Source organism: Peromyscus maniculatus, chromosome 6, assembly GCF_049852395.1.
Source record: "Peromyscus maniculatus bairdii isolate BWxNUB_F1_BW_parent chromosome 6, HU_Pman_BW_mat_3.1, whole genome shotgun sequence".
NCBI lineage: Eukaryota > Metazoa > Chordata > Mammalia > Rodentia > Cricetidae > Peromyscus > Peromyscus maniculatus.
In genome coordinates, this window is record NC_134857.1 from 87,030,928 (window position 1) to 87,056,830 (window position 25,903).

At 38.8% G+C, this 25,903-nt stretch overlaps 1 long non-coding RNA gene across 1 annotated transcript in view; it reads right to left on the reverse strand.

Moving 5' to 3' along the window:
* The window catches only part of LOC143273951 (uncharacterized), a 55,232-nt gene that overhangs the window by 2,956 nt on the left and 26,373 nt on the right, over window positions 1–25,903 (reverse strand). The window contains exons 3-5 of the long non-coding RNA XR_013052294.1: window positions 22,246–22,365; window positions 2,876–3,074; window positions 1,449–2,334 (exon numbers count right to left, since the gene is read on the reverse strand). This is a non-coding gene — a long non-coding RNA (uncharacterized LOC143273951). The remainder of the gene's footprint in view (window positions 1–1,448; window positions 2,335–2,875; window positions 3,075–22,245; window positions 22,366–25,903) is intronic.

Sequence of the window (25,903 nt, forward strand, 5' to 3'; positions counted from 1 at the left end):
ATTGGACAAAGTGATAGCCTACAGAATGGGAAAATATTTTTATTAACTCCACTTCTGATAGAAGACTAATGTCCAAAATGCACAACAACTCAAGAAACTAGATATAAAAAAAACCCAAATAATTCAATTTTAAAATGAGGTACAGATCTAAACAGAGAATTCTCAATAGAGTAATCTCAAATGATAAGAAACACTTAAATGTTTGACATCCTTCACCATCAAGAAAACATAAATCAAAATTCCTTTGAGATTCCATCTTAAACCTGTCAGAGTGGCAAGTAACAGTTCACATTAGAAAGGATGTGGAATAAAGAGAACACTTCTCTATTACAGGTGAGAGTGCAAATTTATACAGGCATTTTGGAAATCAACATGGCAGTTCACAGACAGTTGGGAATCAATCTACTTCAAGACCCAGCTATACCACTCTTGGGCATATACCCAAAGGATGTTCCATCCTTCCAAAAGGATATTTGCTCAATTATATTTATTATGGCTGTATTCATAATAACCAGAAACTAGAAACAAGCTGGATGTCCCTTTACAGAATGGGTAAAGAAAATGTGGTATATTTATAAAATGGAGTATTACTAGGCCATTAAAAATGGCATCACAAAATTCACAGGCAAATGGATGCAACTAGAAAAAAATCATCCTGACTGAGGTAACCCAGATCCAGAAAGACAAATACAGCCTTATTTACTTTTAAATAGATATTGGCTGTTAAGTAAAAGATAATCATACTACATACAATCCTTGGACCTAGAAAGGTTAGGTAAAGACTCTTGGGGGTTGGGGGGCAGGGAGTATAGATCTCCCTGGGAAGGAGAAATATAGATTTTGCAGTTGGAATGAGGGCTTGTGGGGACAAGAGCAGGAGAGATCAGGTGGAAGGAGGGAAAGAGAGAGAAAATTCAGGGAGAGATGGCTGGAATTGGGTAGCATTTCAGGGGTAATATGGAAACTTAGTGCAGTGGGAACTTTCCTGGAATCTGCAAGAGTGTCCCTAATGAGGACCCCTAGCAATGGAGAATATGGTATCTGAACTAGCTATCTTTTGCAACCCAGGCCAGGGCTTCCAGTGGTGGGCTGGTGTTAACAATTCAGTTGAGTTGTTAGCCAAGGTGGTCCTGTGGAGATCCCCAAACAACTCAGGTTGATCTTAGGATAGAGAGTCATTCCCCAAAAGCCCAGTGAAAAAACCTTGACCTACAACTGTCCCACCTGATAGATGTGCTGGGGCAATACTGGTACAGAACTTGTGGAAATGGCTAACAAACATCAGGTTTAACTTAAGGCACACAACATGAGAGAGATTACATGCCCTACAGTGCCTGCATGGCCAGGAACCAGAAACTAAATAACCCCAGAGACCTACAGTAGAACCAAACAGGACTGGTCCAAAACAAACAAACAGTGAAATGATTCCTAATGATATTATGCTGTACTTATTCAGTCTTCATCAGAGATGCTTCTTCTGGCAACAAGTAGGAGAGGATGCAGAGAACCACAGCCAGACATTATGTAGAGAGAGAGTCTAAATTGGAGTTCTCCATGAGGTCTCTCCCTTCAGATCTTGGGGAACCCTGAGGAAGAGGTAGAGAATATATTGTAGGAGTCAGAGTTAATGGAGGACACCAGGAGAACATGGCCCACTGAGTCAACTAAGCAGGGTTCATATAGGCTCACAGAGACTGAAGCAGCAACCATGGGACCTGCACAGGTCTGTATCAGGTCCTCTGCTTATATGTTGTGGCTGTTAACTTGGAGTTTTTGTAAAACTCATAACAATGGGAGCAGATATTACTTGGATTCTTTTGCCTGCTCTTGGGACTCCTCTGCTCCTATTGGTTCTCCGCGTCCTGCCTCCATAAAAGGGCTTCTGCCTTGTCTTACTGTGTCTTGTTTTGTCATGTTTTGTTGTTGTCTCTTGGAGTCCTGCTGTTTTATGATAAAAAAATGGAGGGGAATGGATCTGAGGGTGAGAAAAGGGGATGTACTGCCAATCCTATTTGGTCTTAATAATAAAAACCCAGAGTCAGATATAGGGTAAATGCTAAAAGATCAGAAAAGCAGAGCAGCCAGCCACTAGAAAGACTTCTTGCCTCTAGGAATCCTTAGACTAGAGGGGCAGAGCTCCTGTCTCCAACCTGCTTTATCACTTCCTCTCTCCACCCAGCTATATCACTTCCTGTTTTCTCTTCCAAAGTGCTGGTATTAAAGATGTATGCCACCACTGCTTGGCCTCTAGTGGCTAGCTCTGCACTCTTATGTCCAGGTAAGGTTTATTTGTTAGAGCACAAACACAATATTGTCACATTTCCTTCTTTTTATCTAAAATGAAAAAAATCACATTATAACTAATACAAGAAAAAATATATACAGTAAGTACAATAACTATATACAATATATACAGGCAATAAATACATCAATAATGTCTAGTCCATTAGCATTTGACAAATTCAGAGAAAAGACTCCATCATCTATCCTATCTTGGTGAGTCCAAGTAATTCACTTTCAATCCTAATTTGCATTATCAACCCAAAATTATCTTTTGATGTCTCTCAACCCTATAACTTTACACCTCTTTAGTGAATTTCTTTTCTGAATCTGGTAACAAGGAAAACTATAACTATAACTATCTAGTCTTCAACTCCATCTGAGACCCCCAGAAGGAAATAATATTACTTGAGTAAGCAGGAAGTGCAAGCAAGCAACTTCCAAAAAATGTGAGAAATGACAGAAACAGTTGACTTCCTGGACAGTCAATCACCCAAGGTTCTTTTGCAATGTTGGGGCATCTGTCTTCAGCCTACAGGTCTAACATATCTGACAGACTTTCTGTGAAGCAGGATATTATGAAGGGCTGTCCTACCTTGTCTTGGTGAAGTTCAGCAGTCCTTTCTTTTGTGTCCCGCTTATCCAATTTGGACAGCATACTGTCCGCAGTTGAGTCAAGGGTGATTTGCCAGTGGTATACTCTTGCCACAGTGAAAGTAAACTCCATATGGAGTTTCATTGATGCCCATTATCTTCTCTGAAGTATATTGATGTTGTCAGGAGCAGACATGTCTCTTTGTCATAAAAAAGAACAAATGTTATTAAATGTCATAGTCAGTAGATCTCTGAAATGTTTTAAGATGACTTGTCTATTTAAAATATAACTCTGTTGGACCTTGAAAACATACCTAACATGACTACAAGTTTGATTGTAATGACTACTAACTTGCATTTCTTTATATCCCAAATAGTTTGTAATAATAATTTTCAAGGACTAGAAATTTGAATTACATTGTTAAATAAGATGTATAGATACAATACTTTGAACAAGATTAGTAGTGTATGTACAGTATGTTCTAACAAAAATAATCTCAACTTCATATCAATATACAAAGATCCATATCAATGTAAAATATTTAAAACAAGTAGTTTCTTTTTAAAAGTAGATTCAATAATCTACCCTTGTATCCTATCATATATATATATACCCTCTTTTTTGTTTTCAAAACAAGAACCCTGAATTTAAACTCCTTTGTTCAGCTTTTTTTCCCTGACCATTACCAATAACAACTTGTAACTAAGCCTCCTAAACAATGACAAATATCCATAACACACTGAGTGACCAAAAACCATATACCCCATCTCTTTGGAATGTTGGCATCCTGTTCTTAAATTTACTTCGTGCTGTCTAGGGACGACAGCATCTTTAGCAGCTCCTATAAAGAAAATTTGAGGTTAATTGTCAAGGCCTGGGAGAGGTAGATTTATCATTGATTTGTTGTTCAGTCTTTTCATAATGGGAATGTGCAGGGCTTGTCTCAAGTCCTGGCTAGAGTAGTTTGTGAGAGTGGATTATCTCAGCTAGACACCTTGAAATTGTCCCGAGCGGTTTGTAGTCCAAAGCCAATCTTTGGATGATGTTTTTCAGCTTAGTGGTGTTATTATAGGCCATGTGGAATCATTGTGGGGCCCCATAATCCTTTTAGAGACTTCAAAGGTTGCTGTTAGGTGTTGCCATGGTTCATCTCAGAAAACTTAAACATATTTATTTTTTCTTTTATGTTAAGAAATTTTCTATTCATTTTACACACAAATCACAGATCCTCCCTTCTCCCTATTCCCATCCCCTAGCCTCCCCGCAACCCTTCCCCCATTTTTACCTCCTCCAAGTCAAGGTCTCCCATGGGGAGTCAGCAAAGCCTGACACATTCAGATAAGGCAGGTCAAAGGCCCTCCTCCCTGCACCAAGGCTGCATAAGTTGTCCCACGATAGGCACTGGGCTCTAAAGAGTCTATTCATGCACCAGGGATGGATCCCAATCCCCCTATCTGGGGGCGACCCTAACAGTTCAAGCTAACCAACTGTCTTGCATATCCAGAGGGCCTAGTCCAGTCCCATGGGGGCTCCACAGCTATTGTTCCACAGTTCATGGTTTCCACTAGTTTGGCTGGCCATCTCTGTACATTTTCCCATCATGTCTCAATGTTCCTTGCTTATAGAATCCCTCCTGTCTCCCATCAATTGGACTCTTGGAGTTCAGCCTGGAACCCAGCAGTGGACTCCTGCATCTGCTTCCATCAGTAACTGGATGAAAGCTCTATGATAAATTAGGGTATTCACTAATCTGGTTACTAGAATAAACCAGTTCAGGCACTCTCTCAACTATTGCTACTAGTCTAAGGTGGAGTCATACTTGTGGATTCCTGGGAACTTCCCTAGCACCTTGTTTCTTCCTATTCTCATGATGTCTTCATTTATTATGGTATCTCTTTTTTTGCTTTCCCACTCTGTCACTGTTCCAGCTGGAATCTCCCATTTCCTTATGTTCTCATCCCACATTCCTTGCCCTACATTATCCCCTTCACACCCAGTTTGCTCATGTAGATTTCATCTATTTCTTCTTTTCTGGGTTATCTATGTGTTCCTCTTATGGTCCTCCTTGTTAGCTAGCTTCTCTGTAGCTGTGGGTTGTCGTCTGGTTATCCTTTGCTTTACAAACAGTATCCACTTATGAGTGAGTACATTCCATGTTTATCCTTCTGAGTCTGGGTTACCCCACTCAGGATAATATTTTAAATGTCATATGCAGCAGATATTGAAGAGGTTAAAGGATCAGTATTTGTTATGTACATCCAGAGTACAAAAACTTTATTACTAGTTACCTAATAGAGACTCAAACTCAAAATCATGTACAGGAAACTAAATGAAGCCTTTTCCTATAATAGTTAGTACTCTATATGACCATTAATATCATGACAATATATGTATATATATATATATATATATATATATTGATTTTATAAATTTTGAGACAATAATTATATCTTATGCAAAAGTTTTAAAGAGTCAAAATAAAACCAAAGTATTATGAGATTAGTAGCAATAGATTATTCCCTAGTTTTTTTCTTCTATCCCATATCAGGTAGCTCTTCTGACATGAGACAGAGATTGTGGATTTTACTTTAACAAGAAGGAGAAAGCCACATTCCAAGTCCAAGGCCTTTAATTTTCAATTGAACTGGGATTACAAAAAGACCATTTATTATGGTGGTATTTTATTTGTACTGAAATGTGATTTTAATTGTATGTTAATAAATAAAGTTGCCTGGGGATCAGAGCTATTAGAGCCATAGCAAATGTGTGGCGGTGGTAGTGCATGCCTTTAATCTCATTGCTTGGTAGAAAGAGCTAGATAGATCTCTGTGTGTTCAGGGATACAGCCAGCATTGGAGACATATGCCTTTAAGACCTGGAGGGCTGTACTTACAGGCAGTAATGAGGCAGTCATGTGTTTGGGTTTATAACCAATGAGAAGGCAGAACAGAAAGACTATATTAAAGACAAACACACAGGAAGTAGCTCTCTTTTGGAGAGGTAGGAGCACCACAGGAGGAAGGATAAGATTTTAGCTCTGAGCTCTGACCTCTTGGCTTTCTCTTTTACATTGGTTCTGTGTTTCTTATTTAATAAGACGGTTGGTTACATCTACATCTGGCACCCAACGTGACAAGAATCCATTAAAAACTGCTTGGCTTGGTGGCAGGTCTGGTTTCCCGCAAGGGCGGCAGGCTCCCTAGCCTGGGCAGCTCCCTAGCCCAGGCGGCCTGCTCCCTAGCCCGGGCCCAGGTCAACTTGGCCTCAAGCTGGACTAACCGTGAGCTACTTGCTTAAAGCCAGTGCTATAAACAACTCAGTCTGCCTTGCTGAACAGGGCCCCTGCCTGTAAAGCAACACACATGGTCAGAGCTTAAGGAGCCAGAGCCAAGCCTTGACTCAGCTCAAGAGGGAACACGTGGCTAGATTTAAGATTTAACCGGCTATGCTTTCTTGTGCGTTCTCTCTCTCTCTCTCTCTCTCTCTCTCTCTCTCTCTCTCTCTCTCTCAATTCACACCTCAGACACTAGGTGGCTGCTTTGAAATTCCCTTGGATTTGTACTGTTCTCCGCAGATTAGGTAAGTCACAACATATCAGATATTTTAAAGGAAACTATTTAAAAGAGATTTTTTTTTCACATTTTTAAAAAAATGGGTTTTATGTATACATTGGAAGAAGGGGTTTTGTTTGAAATTTTAGGCAGGCTGACAATGGAACAACTATATGAGAAGATTAATATTGATCAAATTATGCAGTTTATCACTATGCTTATCCTCATTTTACAATTTAAAAAGATAGTCAATTTAAGTGTCAGGATGACAGCTTTAGAAAAACTTGTTAAACCTGTAAAAATTCAGGCAGAAGAAATTAACAGTGAAGTTGTTTCAAGTTTGGATCATAAGGTTACAGAAAGAAAGCCTGTTTTCACACAGTCACCCTTAATTTATCCTGTAACCATACAGCAGTTGCCTGATCAAATGACTACACAAAATATTTGGGCTCCAATTGAAATGTTGGATTTAAGAAGGTTTAAGGAGGCAATAGTATCTTATGGCATGCATTCCCCATATGTAAAGCAAATGTTAAACTCTTGGTCAACATATAATATCAGGATTATACCACAGGACTGGCAGGAGCTGGCACAAGCTGTTCTTGAACCCATCCAGAGGCTTCAGTTTCTAACTTGGTTCAAGGATGAGGCTAAAAACATAGAAAAACAATGGAGGGATAAAGGAATGCAAGTTTGCCAGGATCAGCTTATTGGAGAAGGCCAATATGCTCCAGTACAAACACAATGTTTATATGATGCCCAAACCCTAATTTTATGTCAAACAGCAGCCTTGAATGCATGGGACAGAATTGAGGAACCAGAAAAAAAATTTGAGTCGTTTACAAAGGTTATTCAAGGCCCAAAAGAATCATTCACAGATTTTTTTTTTTAAAAGACTGGCTTCAGCAGTAAAGAGAATGGTCTCGGATTCAGAAGCTAGTAAGATAATAATTGAATCTTTGGCCTTTGAGAATGCGAATGCAGCATGCAAAAGAATAAGCAGGCCATTAAAGGCAAGATCTGAACCTTTGGAAGATTGGATTAGAGACACGGTTAATGTTGAGGCTCATGAGCATGATGATATGTGGGTAGGAGAAGCAATTTCAAAAGGTTTGAGGAATGTTAGATGTTTTGGATGTGGAAAGCAAGGACATTTGAAAAGGGACTGTAAACAGGTCATTCCTAGAAACAATGTTTCTTCAAGGAATAATGGCAACAGAATGCCCCTTCCTTCTGGAGTATGCAGAAGGTGTGGTAAGGGAAAACACTGGAACAACAACGAATGTAGATCAACAAAGGACAGACATGGTAATCCTTTGCCTCAGTTTTCAGGAAACTCCCAGAGGGGCCTCATGCAGGCCCCCATAGCAAATCTAGTTCAAACCTTTCCTGCAGCCATAGAGGAAACCCCTGCTCAGAGCAATTAAATAACCAAATGCCTATTGGAATAAATCATGCTGGTCAGGATGATGAAACAGAGAGAATAGAAAATTCAGGAGAAAATATAAAAATTTTTTTTTGGCAAATTCTATTAATGAACAAAGACCAAAATTAATGATAAAAATAAATGGTGTTTTGTTGTCTGGTCTGGTAGACACAGGTGTGGACGTTACCATAATTGCACCAGAATTTTGGTATCCAACTTGGCCTCTTCAGGAGGTAAATGTTCAACTGTTAGGAATTGAGACATTATCTCAGGTGAAACAGAGTGCAAGATAGCTGGAATGTATAGGTCCAGAAGAACAGAGAGGAAAATTAAAACCATATGTGGCTAACATAGCTATGAACCTGTGGGGTCGAGACTTATTGCAACAATGGAATATTCAGATTTACATCCCTCCAATCTCAGAAACAAATTATAAACTAGCACATGTTTCTGAGAGAAATATTAGAAGATATTGTTCTAATGAGTGGTTACCAGTCATCCATATTATACAAGAAGAGGGCACAACAACAGATGATCTTCCAAAGACACCAACTGCTCTACCTTTAAAATGGTTAACAGACAAGCCTGTATGGGTCCAGCAATGGCCTTTAACAACAGAGAAACTCCAGGCTTTAGAAGAGCTGGTAGAAGAACAGTTAAATGCTCATCATATTGAAGAATCAACCAGCCCTTGGAATTTTCCTGTATTTGTTATTAAAGAAATCTGGTAAATGGACAATGGTAACAGACCTTAGAGCAATTAACAAAGTAATTTAGCCAATGGGCTCTTTACAATCTGGAATTCCTTTTTCTACTCTGTTACCAAAAGATGGCCTCTCATAGTTATTGATTTAAAAGACTGTTTCTTTTCAATACCCTTACAAGAAAAAGACAGAGAAAGATTTGCTTTTACAGAGCCTAGTTATAATAATTTTCAACTGGTTAAAAGATTGCAATGGAGGGTCCTCCCACAGGGAATATTGAATAGCCCAACTCTGTGCCAATATTTTGTAAATCAGCCATTGGAAGTGATACATAAAAAATTTCCTAAATCAATAATTTATCATTTTATGGATGATATATTACTAGCTGACTCACATGCAGAATGTTTGAAGAAGTAAAGAAAATTTTGCCTTGCTGGGGATTACAAATTGCTCCTGAAAAGATACAAAGAGGAGATTCTATTAATTATTTAGGATATAAAATAGAGCTACAAAAAATTAGACCCCAAAAGGTGCAAATTCGGAGAGATAGACTACAGACTCTTAATGACTTTCAAAGATTATTTGGAGATATTTCTCATTTATGAACTATTGTTAGGGTAAAAAATGATGAACAGAATAATTTGTTCAAAACCTTAGAAGGTGACAAGGACTTAAATAGTCCAAGAGAATTATCACCTGAAGCTGAGAAAGAATTGGCCTTGGTAGAAAATAAAATACATGAAGGGCACGTGGATCATATGGATCTAAAGCTGGATTGCATTTTGGTTATTTTACCTTCTAGGCATTCTCCTACTGGAATATTAATGCAGAGGGAAGATATTATATAGGAATGGATATTTTTACCAAATAAAAAATTAAAAACTCATGGGGAAAAAATCTCTGACTTGATTTGGAAAGGAAAATTGAGACTTAGTCAATTAGCAGGAATAGACCCAGCAGAAATTGTCATACCTTTAACTAAGGAGGACATTGAAAAATTATGGACAGAAAGTGAACCTTGGTAAAGAGCTTGCAGTAATTTTTTGGGAGAAATTAACAGCAAATATCCCAAAAGCAATAGAATTGATCTTATAAAGAGAGCTGATTGGATCTTGCCTGGAATTGTATGGGAAAAACCCATATCTGGAGTTCATGCATTTTATACAGATGCCAACAAATCAGAAAATTTAAGTAAAGTGGTTCAAAGTCCTTATAATTCAGTTCAAAAAAATTGTATGCTATTCTCTTGGTATTAATGGATTTTTCAGAACCTCTCAACATAGTAACTGATTCTCAGTATGCTGAAAGAGTGGTATTACATATTGAGACTGCAGAATTTTTTCCCTGATGCTTCAGAATTAACTTTACTATTTATTCAATTACAAGATACAATCAGGAAAAGGAGTCCTTCTTTATATATAACACACATTTGCTCCCATACTGGTCTGCCAGGCCCTTTAGCACAAGGCAATAATGAGATTGATAAATTATTGATAGGAAATGTGCTGGAGGCCTCAGAATTTCATAAAAAAACATCATGTCAATAGTAAAGGTTTAAAAAAGGATTTTTCCATAACCTGGCAACAAGCCAAAGAAATAGTAAAGAAATGACCTACTTGTTCCTTCTACAATCAAACGCCATTACCAGCAGGATGTAACCCAAAGGTTACTCAGAGGAATGAAATCTGGCAGATGGACATGTTTCACTTTGCAGAATTTGGAAAATTGAAATATGTACATCACACCATCGATACTTATTCAGGATTTCAATGGGCAACTGCTTTGAGTTCTAAAAAAGCTGATTCTGTAATCACTCATTTGCTAGAAGCTATGGCCATCATGGGTATACCTGCACAAATCAAAACTGACAATGCTCCATCATATGTCTCTGTTAAAAATGAAACAGTTTTTTGCTTATTATAATATAAAGCATATTACAGGTATGCCACATAATCCTACAGGTCAAGCAGTTATAGAAAGATCAAACAGAACTCTAAAGGATATGCTAAATAAACAGAAAGGGGTAACAAAAACCCCCAGAAATAGACTGCATAATGCTCTATTAACTTTGAATTTTCTTAATGCCAATGAGAAAGGAACAACAGCTGCAGGGAGACATTGGATAATAGAAAAAAACTGCAGAATTAAATCAGCCTATATACTTTAAGGATGTGCTGACCTCAGAATGGAAACTAGGGTATGTATTATGTTGGGGACGAGGTTTTGCTTTTGTTTTTACAGGAGAAGATAAGCTGTGGGTACCATCAAAATTGATAAAGGTTCGATTTGAACAAGAGAGACCTCTTAATTAAAGGAGGTGATAGTTCATCAACCAGCATGAACATCCAATTTAAACTAACTTGTACCAGTAACACATGCCTTTTCATTTAATCAGATAATAACTTGCCAAAAAGGAACATCCCCAAAATTAGTCTTGGGGAAAGGTTTTTGTTTTTGTCTTTTAGGAGAATGAAGGTTAAAAAATCTGAAGAACACAAGACAAATGAGACAACTGAAGAAAAGCAACAAATCGGCCGGGCGTTGGTGGCGCACGCCTTTAATCCCAGCACTCGGGAGGCAGAGCCAGGCAGATCTCTGTGAGTTCGAGGCCAGCCTGGGCTACCAAGTGAGCTCCAGGAAAGGCGCAAAGCTACACAGAGAAACCTTGTCTCAAAAAACCAAAAAAAAAAAAGAAAAAAGAAAAGCAACAAATCATCTATCCCAGGAAACAGAGTGAAACGGCGTATGGGTATATATTATCAAAAAAATTTATGTCTTCCTAAATGTTTGTTTCTGCTTTTCTCTAGAGATTTAACACTATTGGTCTTCTAATAGTTCCAGTTCAATTAAAATTTAAAGCTGACTTTGGGGTTGGAGAATGGCTCTTTCCTTCTTTAAACTCAAGCATGTTGTTAAAAGGAAAATGCAAACTCCCTGTATCATGCCAGAATAAAAGAGCCACCTACTGCTATGGGACAGGACAAAAGCCAAATTAATTAAGGGACTATTCTATTACTAATCTCAATTCTTTGATTCTATTCTGATTCTTTAAACTTTTCTTAAAGTATGAATTTTATATCAAAATTTACAAGATTAATATATATAGATATATACATTTTAAACTTTGTTAAGATATGAATGGTCATATAGAGTACTAACTAATTCTAGAAAAAAGGCTTCAATTAGCTGCATATAGATATCTTTGTGTTCGAGTCTCTTATCAGTTTTCTGCAGGAAATCACGGCCAGGCCCAACATCAACTGAAGTCTCCAGAAAGAAAATGGGGCCCCACAACAACAACAATTCCACGTGGATAATAATAACATCATTAAGCTGACAAACATTATCTACAGATCAACTTTGAACTACAAGGTGCTCAGAGCAATTTTGAGATGACTAGCTGAGATGATCCAGTCTCAAAGACTACCCTGAACTTTGGCATTATATACAGATTGGATAATGTAGGATATAGTTATCTTTCTTAGAATTTGACAATTAACCTAAAATTTTTCTTTCAGGGTAAAGATAACTTTGCCCATACCCAGCAGGAAGCAATTTTAAGAATATGATGCCCACATTCCCAAAGAGGTTGTGTGGGGCGGGTGGTTTTTTGGTCCTTTTAATGGGTTTTGGGTCTGGGATAATTTTCATTGTTTAGGGGGGTTGGTTACAAGTTGTTGTCAAGGGTTAGGAAAAAGGTTAAGCAAAGGAGATTAGATTTAAGGTTCTTGTTTAAAAAGAAAAGAAAAGAAAAAGACAATTACTAGTTTTAAATACTTTACATTGGATTGGATTGTTTTATATTGTATACAAATTTGAAATTTATATTGTTAGAAAATGCTATATGTATATTTCTAATTGTATTTGTACCATTCATTTAACAATGTAATGCAATTTTCTGAACCTTGAATGTTATTATTACCAACTATTATGATATAAAGAAATGAAAGCTAGTAGTTAGACATTACAATAGAACTTGTAGTCATATTAGACATGTTTTAAAAATTGAGCAGATATATTTTAGACAGGTCATCTTCAAACCCTTCAGACATCTACAGATTATGAATTTAAAATGTTTTAATAAGTTAGAAATTTTTCTTTTATGGGACATGTCAGCTCCTGGCAGTACCAATCTACTTCAGAGAAAATATGGGCATTGAAGAAACTGCATATGGAGTTAACTTTCATTGTGGCAAAAGTTAGCCACTTGACAACAAAGTATCCTTGAATCAACAGGACAAAATGGACAGACAGAACACGAAACAAAGGACTACTGATTCTTGCCAAAACAAGTGTGGTTATGGCTTTATCAAAAGGCATCTTCTGAGGCCAGGACAATATGGCCCCATCCCTGAAGTGGCCTTCACAATCCAAAAAAGGTATGGTGCCCTTTTCTTCGAAGGCAGCTGAACAGGCAGTGGGCCGATGGCTTCTGTTGTGCAATGGAACAGCAGCTGAAAGCTCACGCCTCTCAATAGTAGATGGGCATTTAATAGAGGGATGTGGAGAAGAAGGGGATGCTGAGATGAAGCCATATATACACAGCCAAGAAGAATTGACAGCTGAATTAAAAAACCGTCAACAATTTCCAGAATTTAAAATCCTGAATCATGACATGACACTAGTGGAATTCAGGTGTTTCTGGTACATGGACTGCTTTCACCCAATGTGAGGTTGAATTGTTGACATCCTACTTCACAAATGAGTCTGTCAGATATGCTAAGCCTATAGGCTGAAGATGATGCCCCAACACTACGGAGAAACCTCAGGTGACTGTCCAGGCAGCTGGCTGTTTCTGTCAACTCACAAATTTTTTTGAAGTTGCTTGCATGCACTTCCTGTTTTTATTTTGTTAGCTAATATTATTTACTTCTTGGGTCTCTGAGGGAGTTACAGATTAGTTAGTTATAGTTGAAAATTAGTTAGTTATAGTTGAAGATTATTTAGGATAGATAGTGAATTAGATACATTTTGGACTTACCAAAATAGGATAAATAATGGAATTATTTTCTCTGATTTCTCAAATACAAATGGACTAGACATTGTTTAGGTATTTATTACTTGTATATATGGTATATAATTATTGTACTTTTGTATATAGTGTTTCTTATGTTAGTTAGTAGGCTTCATCCCAGGGATGCAAGGGTGGTTCAACATATGAAAGTCCATCAATGTAATACATCATATAAACAAACTCAAAAAAAAAAACACACATAATCATCTCACTAGATGCAGAAAAGGCATTTGACAAAATCCAACACCCCTTCATGATAAAAGTCTTGGAGAGATCAGGAATACAGGGAACATACCTAAACACAATAAAGGCAATTTACAGCAAGCCAACAGCCAACATCAAATTAAATGGAGAGAAACTCAAAGCAATCCCACTAAAATCAGGAATGAGGCAAGGCTGTTCACTCTCCCCATACTTATTCAATATAGTACTTGAAGTTCTAGCCAGAGCAATAAGACAACATAAGGAGATTAAGGGGATACAATTGGAAAGGAAGAAGTCCAGCTTTCCCTATTTGCAGATGACATGATAGTATACTTGAATGACCCCAAAGATTCCAACCAGGAACTGATAAAGCTTATAAACACCTTCAGCAACATAGCAGGATACAAGTTCAACTCAAAAAAATCAGTAGCCCTCCTATATACAATGGACCAAGAAGCTGAGAAGGCAATCAGAGATGCATCACCCATTACAATAGCCACAAATGACATAAAATACCTTGGGGTAACACTAACCAAGCAAGTGAAGGACCTATATGACAAGAACTTTAAGTCCCTGAAAAAAGAAATTGAAGAAGATGTCAGAAAATGGAAAGATCTCCCATGCTCATGGATAGGCAGGACCAACATAGTAAAAATGGCAATTTTACCAAAAGCAATCTACAGATTCAATGCAATCCCCATCAAAATACCAACACAATTCTTCACAGACCTGGAAAGAATAATACTCAACTTCATATGGAAAAAAAAACAGGATAGCCAAAAGAATCATGTACAATAAAACAACCTCTGGAGCCATCACGATCCCTGACTTCAAGCCCTGCTATAGAGCTACAATAATAAAAACAGTTTGGTATTAGCATAAAAACCGACATGTGGACCAATGGAATCAAATAGAAGACCCTGATATTAACCCACACACCTATGAACATATAATTTTTGACAAAGAAGCCAAAAGTGTACAATGGAAAAAGAAAGCATCTTCAACAAATGGTGCTGGCATAACTGGATATCAATGTGTAGAAGGCTGCAAATAGATCCATATCTGTCAATGTGCACAAAACTTAGGACCAAGTGGATCAAGGACCTCAACATAAATCCAGCTACTCTGAACCTGCTAGAAGAGAAAGTAGGAAGTAGTCTTGAATGCATTGGCATAGGAAATCACTATAACACCAGTAGCACAGACACTGAGAGAAATAATCAGTCAATGGGGCCTCTTGAAACTGAGAAGCTTTTGTAGAGCAAAGTAAACAGTCAACAAGGCAAAGTGACAGCCTACAGAAAGGGAAAAGATCTTCACCAACCCCACATCTGACAGAGGACTGATATCTGGAATATATAAAGAACTCAAGAAATTAGACATCAAAATGACCAGCAGTCCAATTGAGAAATGGGCTTTAGAACTAAACAGAGAATTCTCAACAGAGGAAACTCAAATGGCTGAAAGACATTTAAGGAATTGCTCAATATCCCTAGTCATCAGGGAAATGCAAATCAAAACAACTCTGAGATACCACCTTACATCTGTCAAAATGGCTAAGATCAAAAACACTGAAGTCACTTTATGCTGGAGAGGATGTGGAACCAGGGGAACTCTCCTCCACTGCTGGTGGGAATGCAAGCTTGTACAACTACTTTGGAAATCAATATGGCGCTTTCTTAGAAAATTGGGAATCAATCTCCCCCAAGATCCAGCTATACCACTCTTGGGCATATACCTGAGAAATGGTCAATCATACCACAAGAGCACTTGTTCAGCTATGTTCATATCAGCATTGTTTGTAATAGCCAAAACCTGGAAACAACCTAGATGCCCTTCAACTGAAGAATGGATAAATAAATTGTGGCACAAATACACAATGGAATACTACTCAGCAGAGAAAAACAATGACATCATGAGGTTTCCAGTCAAATGGATGGATCTAGAAAAAATCATCGTGAGTGAGGTAACCCAGACTCAGAAAGACAAATATGGTATGTACTCACTCATTGGAGGATGCTAGATGTGGAACAAGGATGACTGGACTGCTACTCACATCACTAGTGAGGCTACCTGGAAAACAGAACCCCAAGAAAGACATGGAGAAATGGATGAGATCTACATGAACATCCTGAACAAGAGTGGAAGCAAAGAAGGGCGAGGGTCGAGGGAAAGAGAGCGGGAGATCCTAGCTGGATCAAGAACAGAGAGGGAGAACAAGGAATTGGAGACCATGGTAAATGAAAACCACATGAGTAAAGGAAGAAACAAAGAGCTAAAGAGGCCCACAGAAATCCACAAATATACCCCCACAATAGACTGCTGGCAATGACCGAGAGACAGCCGGAACTGACCTACTCTGGTGATGGGATGTCCAAACACCCTAATAGTTGTGCCAGAAACCCTATCCAAGGACTGAGGAATCTGGATGCAGACATCCATGGCTAGGCCCCAGGTGGAGCGCTGGGAGTCTAATTAGTGAGAAAGAGGAGGGTTTATATGAGCAAGAATTGTTGAAACCAAGGTTGGATAAAGCACAGGGACAAATAACCAAACGAATGGAAACACATGAACTATGAACCAAAGGCTGAGGCGCCCCCAACTAGATCAGCCCCTCTGAATAGGTGAGACAGTTGATTGGCTTGATCTGTTTGGGAGGCATCTAGGCAGTGGTACCAGGTTCTGGGCTCATTGCATGAGTTAGCTGTTTGAAACCTGGGACTTATGCAGGGACGCTTGGCTCAATCTGGGAGGAGGGGACTGGACCTGCCTGGACTGAGTCTATCAGGTGGATCCCAGTCCTCGGGGGAGACCTTGATCTGGAGGAGGTGGGAATGGGGGGGTGGCCTGGGGGGAAGGGGAGGGGGGCAGGAAGCGAGAGAACAAGGGAATCTGTGGCTGTTATGTAGAACTGAATAGTATTGTAAAATAAAAAAAGAAAGAAAATAAATAAAATAAAAAAGGGGAAATATGGTGGTATTTCATTTGTACTGAAATGTGATTTTAATTGTATGTTAATAAGTTAAGTTGCCTGGGGTTCAGCGCTATTAGAGCCATAGCAAGAGCATGGCAGTGGTGGTGCCTGCCTTTAATCCCAGCGCTTGGTAGACAGAGCTAGATAGATCTCTTTGTGTTCAGGGATACAGCCAGCATTGGAGACATATGCCTTTAAGACCTGGAGGGCTGTACTTATAGGCAGTGATGAGGCAGTCATGTGTTTGGGTTTACAACCAATGAGAAGGCAGAACAGAAAGACTATATTAAAGACAAACACACAGGAAGTAGCTCTCTTTCAGAGAGGTAGGAGCACCACAGGAGGAAGGGTAAGATTTTAGCTCTGAGCTCTGACCTCTTGGCTTTCTCTTTTACATTGGTTCTGTGTTTCTTATTTAATAAGACGGTTGGTTACATTTACACATTTATCTTATGTGTTTATAGAGAAAATCAGAAACAAATATTTGGGAAGATTTATGAATTTTTATTCTGTTGGAGATATGATATACTAATAGTCCAATTTACTCCTTTTCTTGGGACATTTTTTTCTGGCTGATTTGTTCTTTTCTTCATATGTCTCATTTGTCAGTGGTCTTCAGATTCCTTAGCTGAATGTCTTCATTCTTCTGAACAACAAAAGCAAAACCCTTCACAACCCTAAATTTGGGGAGGTCCCCTTCTGGCAAGTTATATCTGATCAAATATAAAGCATTTATTAGTCATATAAATTAGTTTAAATTGAATAGTCCTGCTGGTTGATGAACCATCATCCCTTCTAATTAAGTGGTTTCTCTTTTCAAATCAAACCTTTATCAGTTTTGATGGTAACCATACCTTTTCTTCTCCTGTGGAAACAAAAGCAAATCATAACACATAACCTGGTTTCCATTCTGAGGTCAGGACATCTTTAAAGTATATAGGCTGATTTAATTCTGTAGTTTTTTTTCTATTATCCAGTGTATCTCCACAGCTGTCATTCCTTTCTCATTAGCATTTAGAAAATTCAAAGTTAATAAAGCATCATACAATCTATGACTGGGGGGGGTCTTTATTACCCCTTCCTGTTTATTTAGCATATCCCTTAGAGTTCTATATGTTCTTTCTATGACTGCTTGCCCTGTAGGATTGTGTGGTATACCTGCAATATTCATTATACTGTAATAAGCCAAAAATGTTTCATTTTACTAGAGACATGTGCTGGAGCATTGTCAGTCTTATTTTGTACAGGTATACCCATGATGGCCATAACTTCTAGAAAATGTGTGGTTACAGAATACGTCTTTCCAGAACTCAAAGTAATCACCCATTGAAATTCTGAATAGGTATCAATGGTGTGGTATGTATATTTCAAATTTCCAAATTCTACAAGATGAAACATATCCAACTGCCAAATTTCATTCTTTGGAGTACAGTTTGGGTTACTTCCTGCAGGTAGTGGAGTTTGGTTGAATAAAGAATGAGTAGGATATTTCCTTATAATTTCCTTGGCTTGTGATGGAAAATGATAGAAAATCATTTCTCAAACCTTTGCTTTTGACATGGTACTTTTGATGAAATTCTGAGGCTTCCAGCACATTTCCTGTTAACAGTTGAACAATTTTATCATTACCTCAAGCTAGAGGGCCTGGAACACCCATATGGGATCAGATGTGTGTAATATATAAAGGATGATTCCTATTTCTAATTATTTCTTGTAACTGAATAAATAACAAGTTAATTCTGACTCATCAGGAATAAATTCATCAGTTTCAATGTGTAAAACAACTCTTTCTACATACTGGCAGTCATTAACTATATTAAGAGGTTCTGTAAAATCCATTAATTCCATCAGAATAGCATATAATTCTGGCTTTTGAACATTTTTTTACTTTTGCTTGAGCCACTTTATTTAAATTTGCTTATTTATAATCTGATTTCCTTATTTGTTTGCATCAGTATAAAATGTAGGGATTCCTGAAATTGGTGTTCCTCATACAATATGAGGAATGATCTAGTTTGTTCTCTTTATAAATTGAATTCTCTTACTTTGGGGATATTTCTCTTTAATCTCACCCAAAAAAATACTAGAAGCTCTTTGCCAAGGTTCACTTTCTATCCATAATTTGTGAATTTCTGCTAACTGATGAAGTCTCAGTTTTCCTTTTAGAATCAACCAGAGACATTTTCCACATAATATTTTAAGTTTTAGCTCTCTTTATGTGGTTAAAAGATTCATTCCAAGATAATATCTTCTCTCTGTATTGATATTCCAGTAGGAAAATGTGTAGAGAGTAAAATAACCAGAATGCAATCAAGCTCTGGATCCAGATGATCTACATGTGAATCCTGTAATTTTTTTCCCACCAAAGTCAAATCTCTCTCTGTTTCAGTTGATAATTCTCTTGAACTATTTAAGTACTTGTCACCATTTAAGATTTTGTACAAATTACTAAGTTCATCATTTTTTACCCCAATAGTGGACCATAGATTGGAAACATCTCCTAGTACTCTTTGAAAATCATTAAAAGTCTGTAATTGATCTCTCCTAATTTGCACCTTTTGGGTTCTAATTTTTTGTAGACCTATTTTATATCCTAAATAATTAATAGAATCTTCGTTTTGTATTTTTTCAGGACCATTTGTAATCCCCAACAAGGAAAATTTTTCTTTACTTCTTCATTCTTTATAAAGTATCTACATTTGAATCAGCCAGTAAAATATCATCCATGTAATGGTAAACTATAGATTGAGAAAATTGTTTACATATTATTTCCAATGGCTGACTTACATAATATTGGCACAGGGTGGGGCTATTTAACATTCCCTGTGGGAAAATCTTCCATTGATATCTCTTAACAGACTGAGAATTATTATAAGTAGGCATCTTGAAGGCAAATTTTTCTATTTTTCATGGAAAGGTGTAATGAAGAAATAGTCTTTTAAATTGATAACTATAAGAGACCATCCTTTAGGTAACAGAGAAGGCAAAGAAATTCCAGACTGTAGGGAGCCCATTGGCTGAATCACCTTATTAACAGCTCTTATATCTGCTACTATTCACCATTTTCCAGATTTCTTTTTAATAACAAATAAAGGAGAATTCCAAGGACTGGTCAATTCTTGAATATGCTGAGCATTTAGCTGCTCCTGTACCAGCTGTTCTAAGGCCTGTAATTTTTCTGATGTCAAAGGTCATTACTCTACCCAGACAAGTTTGTCAGCTAGCCATTTTAAAAGTAGGGCTGTTAGTACCTTTGAAAGATCAGCAAATGTTGTGCCCTGTTTTTGTATAACCTGATCAGTCTGTGAATGTTCTTTATAAAGACTTTAATGTTTTCCCCAGAAACATATGTTAGTTAGTTTATGATTTATTTCTAAGATTGTAGGAATGTTAATTTAGGTATTCCATTGCTGCAACAAATTATGTACCCATAAATTCATTGCTATATAAGCCACATGTGGCTTTAATTTTCCTCTCTGTTCTTCTGACCCTATACATTTGACCCATCTCACTCTCTTCTTTATCTGAAATAGTGTTCCAGTGCCTAAAAGCTGAACATCACCTCCTGAATTAGCCAATTTGGATGCCAAGATTCTGGTGCAATTATTGTTACATCTGCACCTGTGTCTACAAGACCATTAATGACATCATTTATTCATATGTTTAATTTTGTCTTTGTTCATTTTTAGAAGTTTGCCAAAATATTCACTTTATGGTTTCTTCTGAATATTTTGTCCTCTCTTCTATAGCTGTTCTATCATCCAGGGTAGTATAGTTTCTTGCAATAGGCATTAGCTTCTCTAATTGCTCTGGGAAGGAGTGTCCCCTACCATGACAGGAAGTGACTAAACCAAATTTGACATGGGGCCCTGCTAGAGGGCCCTCAAGGTGTTTCCTAATGGCAAATAGTTACCTTGACTGTACTTTGTTGATCTCCATTTATTAGTCCAATGTCTTCCTTTGCCACACCTTCTGCATACTCCAGAAAAGAAAGGATGTTCTTTGGGGATTATTCTTTTTTTTAAAGATTTATTTATTTATTATGTACACAGAAGAGGGTGCCAGATCTCATTACAGATGGTTGTGAGCCACCATGTGGGTGCTGGGAATTGAACTCAGGACCTCTGGAAGAGCAGTCGGTGCTTTTAACCTCTGAGCCATCTCTCTAGCCCTGGGATTATTCTTAGAAAAATATTGTTTATAGACATGCCCTACTTACAGTCCCTTTTTAAGGTCACCTTATTTACTGCAAATGAAATACTTGACATTTTGGTTTTTCTTCAAAAACCTCTGGAAACACCTCTCCTACCCAAGCATCATCATGATTATGAAATTCAATAGTGATTGTATCTTGCATCCATTCCTCAACAGGTGCTGATCTTGCCTTTGATAGCCTAATTACCCTTTTGCATTGTGCATTAGCATTTACAAAAGCCAGAGACTCAATAATTATTTGTCTAGCTTCTGAACTTGGCATCATTTTATTTACTGCTGAAGTCAATCTTTTTAAGAAATCAGTGAAGGTTTCTTTTGGGCCCTGTAAAACTTTAGTAAATGACTAAGTTTTCTTTCCTACTTCTTTAATTCTGTCTTAAGCATTCAAGGCTGCTGCATGGCATAAATCCAGGCTGTGGTCCTCATATGAAGACTGCCTTTCTATATTAGTATAATCTCCCTCTCCAAGAAGTTGGTCTTGGGAAATTTCCATAACTCTAGCCCATTGTTAGTTGCTTAGCCTCATCTTTCCATCAGGTCCTCCATTGTAATTGAAGACCAGCCTCCCAGACTGCTGTAACCAAGTCTTTCCATTCTTGAGAGATAATTCTATTACAAATTGACCAAGAGTTTTGCTCCACAAAAGGTGACTGTATGCCATATGAGATTATCACTTCCTTGGATCTCCTCAAATCTAACATTCACACAAGAATCCACTCAACTCATACACAGCCTTGGAGCTATCTATTACTTGGCAGTTCCTGTAAGGTTACTGGATAAATTAAAGTTGTCTGTTTGAAAACCTTAGGCTGTTCCTCTATAACCTTATAATGCAATTCTGAGATTGGTTCTCATTTAACTTCCTCTTTCTGGGTCTGAATATCTGTGATCTGCTATAATTAGTTTTTCTAAAACTTTTATCTTGGCACTCATATTAACCAACTTTTTCATGATAAGACAAAAATGATCAAACAGATAATAATTGCATTACATAAATTCCATCTAATTTAATTATCCTCTCATCTAATTGTTCCATTTTCAAACTATGTATCATGTAATGTGTAATCACACATAGACCTAACTCTCCATCATAATTGTGTTTCACATTTTTTCCAAGTCTGTTTTTAATATTGGTGTACATAGTTTAAAGGAATACAGCACAGCCTATTTTGTTTCAGAAGTCGGCTTCATTTGAAAATCAAACAAATAAAGGTTTGGGGCCCACACACACTTCATATACACACCAAACAAAAAGAATTAATTTCTAAAACCAAGTTCATACCTCTACCTTTCCATTGCAGAAAAGCTAAAAACAGTTTTTCTCTGGTAGTGAGATCTCCACTTTAAAGAAGATTAAAAGTGCAATGGACCTGTCTTCTCTTGACGAGGTAATAACTGATAGCTGCAAAGAAAAAAACATTATATTTACTGGTAATTCCCACTAATTTGAAATGTAACATATTTGCTTGTGAGAGGAATGATGCCTCTGTGTTCCTATGTCTACAGTATTGCAAATAGTGTCAGAGAACAGGAACCCAGCCTGGAACATTTCTTCACCTCCTTCATACACTCACTTCTGGTGTTTTGTAGCTAGAATTTTCCTACCTGGTCCATATTCAGGACAAATCTCTCTCGCCTGCCAGTCCCACAGCTGCTCAGACCCAACCAAGTAAACACAGAGACTTATATTGCTTACAAACTGTATGGCCGTGGCAGGCTTCTTACTAACTGTTCTTATATCTTAAATTAATCCATTTATATAAATCTATACCTTGCCATGTGGCTCATGGCTTACTGGCATCTTCACATGCTGCTTGTCATGGCGGCAGCTGGCAGTGTCTCTGACTCAGCCTTCCACTTCCCAGAATTCTTCGCCTCCTTGTCCCACCTATACTTCCTCCTGCCTGACTACTGGCCAATCAGTGTTTTATTTACTAACCAATCACAGCAACACATTTGCCATACAAAACATCCCACAGCAGTGTTTCCCATTTTTTTAATGTGGGAAAAAACTCTATCTTTTAACTAATTCCTCCCATGAAGAAATCTCACCCTGAGACAGAGCCCACTAGTGCCAATTGGACTAAGAGGTAAATCTTTGTTCTTCTTGCTGAACACCCCAGCCTCTAGGCTTTGAGCAGGGAGCACAACCCCACACTCCCACACCACCACCCATTTCAGACCTAGTCTCAGCCAGCAGGCAGGTCTCCTGCAGGCAGGATGGACTACCATCATCCCCTACCCACCCCCAAACCCACCTACCCACCCACGCTCCGAGACCACAGCTTCTCCCTGAGACAGAGCCCATCAGTGCTGATTGGACTAAGAGGTGAGTCTTTGTTCTCCTACCTAATCATCCCAGCCTCCAGGATTTGGGTCCAGGAGCACAACCCTATGCCCCCACACCACCACCCATTATAGACCTAGTCTCAGGCCAGCAGGCTGTTCTCCTATGGGCAGGCCAGACTATCACCATCCCCTATCCCACCCTCCAAAACCACCGCCCTCCAAGACCACAGTATCTCCATGAGACATAGCCTGACAGTTCAGATGGACTAAGAGGACCAAGAGTGTCAGTTGGACCAAGAGAGGCTCCCTCAGACACAGACATTGCTTGCACCAAGTAGAGATAGAGATGGGCAGATGCCAGTGCAAAAATACAGTCAGCAACGTAAAGACCAATATGGCACCACCAGAAACTAGTGGTTCTACATCAGCAAGAGATGAACATCCCAATGCAGAAGAAATTGATCTTAAAAATGACTTTAAGAGATCTGACCCAGAGCTCCCAGTAGCAACATTGTTTGTAATAGCCAGAACCTTGAAACAACCTTCAACTGAAAAATGAATAAATAAAATGTGGTACATATACACAACGGAATACTATTCAGCAGAGAAAAACAATGACATCATGAGGTTTGCAGGCAAATGGATGGATCTAGAAAAAAATCATCCTGAGTGAGGTAACCCAGACTCAGAAAGACAAACATGGTATGTACTCACTCATAGGTAGATACTAGATGTAAAGCAAAGGATGACTAGATGGCTACTCACAATGCCAGGGAGGCTACCTAGTAAAGAGGACCCTAAGAAAGACACAGGGATCGTCCAATGACAGAAAAATGGATGAGATCTACATGAGCAAACAAATGGACGTGAGGGGGGTAATGAAGGGCAAGGGTCAGGGGAAAGAGAGCTGAGGGCAGCAGGAGATCCCAGCTGGATCAAGAACAGAGAGGGAGAACAAGGAAAGAGAGACCATGATAAATGAAGACCCTATGGGAATAGGAAGAAGCAAAGTACTAGAGAGGTCCCCAGAAATCCACAAAGATACCTCCACAATAGACTACTGGAAATGGTCAAGAGAAAGTCCAAATTGACCTACTCTGGTGATCAGCTAGCTGAACACCCTAACTGATGTGATAGAACTCTCATCCAGTGACTGATGGAAGCAGATGCAGAGATCCATGGCCAAGCCCCAGGTGGAGCTCCAGGAGTCCAATCGGTGAGAGAGAGGAGGGATTATATGAGCAAGAGATATTGAGACCACGATTGGAAAAAAGCACAGAGACAAATAGCCAAACTAGTAGAAACACATGAACTATGAACCAATAGCTGAGGAACCCCCATGGAACTGGATCAGGCCATCTGGATAAGTGAGACAGTTGATTAGCTTGAACTATTTTAGGAGGCCCCCAGGCAGTAGGACTAGGACCTGTCCTTAGTGCATGATCTGGATTTTTGGAACCTAGGGCCTATACTGGGACACTTTGCTCAGCCTAGGTGAAGGGAGGAGGGGACTGGACCTGCCTCAACTGAATCTACCATACTGAGATGAATTCCCAGGGGAGTCCTGCCTTGGAGGAGGTGGGAATGGGGGGTGGATTGGGGAGGGCGAAGATGGGGGTGGGATGAGGGAGGACAGGGGAATCCATGGCTGATACATAAAATTAAATTAATTATAAAATTAAAAAAAACAGAGCAAACCAAACCAAGAAAAAAATGAATTTAAGAATATTATAGAGGCCTTCAAAGAGAAAATGAAAAATTCCCTTAAAGAAATCAAGGAAAAGACAAAAAAAATGGAAGAAATCAATAAATTCCTCAAAGAAAGCCAAGAAATCCAAGAAAAAGCAAATAAACAGGTGAAGGAAACAGTTCAAGATTTGAAAACTGAAATCGAGACAATAAAAAAGACACAAACTGAGGGAATGCTGGAAATAGAATATCTGAGTAAGCAAACAGGAGCTACAGATGCAAGCATAACCAGCAGAATGCAAGAGATGGGAGAGAATGGCATTGAAGATACAATACAGGAAATAAATTTGTCAGTCAAAGAAAATATTAAAGCCAACAAAGTTATAACACAAAATGTCCAGAGGCTAGAAAACTGGTCTGCCCAGTCCAGAGATGGGGCCTTACCTTTTCCCAATTGGTTCAGGGTGGGCCTATGGTTCCAGTGGTCACTGGTGCCACAGGGGATAGTTGGTTTGGTGAAGGGGGCAGGGGAAGAAGCTGCTGCCTGGTCTCTAGGGCTGCACTGGTTGGGGAAGGAGGGGCACAGAGTGTGTCCCCGGGGCCTAGGGGCTAGAAATCTGGTCTGCCCGGTCCAGACATCTGGAGCTTACTTGTTCCCAATGGGTGCAGGGTGGGCATATGGCTCCAGTGGCCATTGGTGTCACATGGGTGGTTGGTTTGGCAATAGGAGTGGGGGGAGAATCTGCTGCCCAGTCTCTGGGACTGCACTGGCCGGGGATAGGGGGCACAGTGTGCCCTTGATCCTAGGGGCTAGGAAACTGGTATGCCCAATCCAGATATCTGTTTCCAATCGGTGCAGGGTGGGCTTTTGGTTTGTGTGGTCACTGGTGCCACAGGAGATGGTTGGTTTGGTGAGGAGGGCTGGGGAAGAAGCTGCTGGCCAATCTCTGGGGCTGCACTGA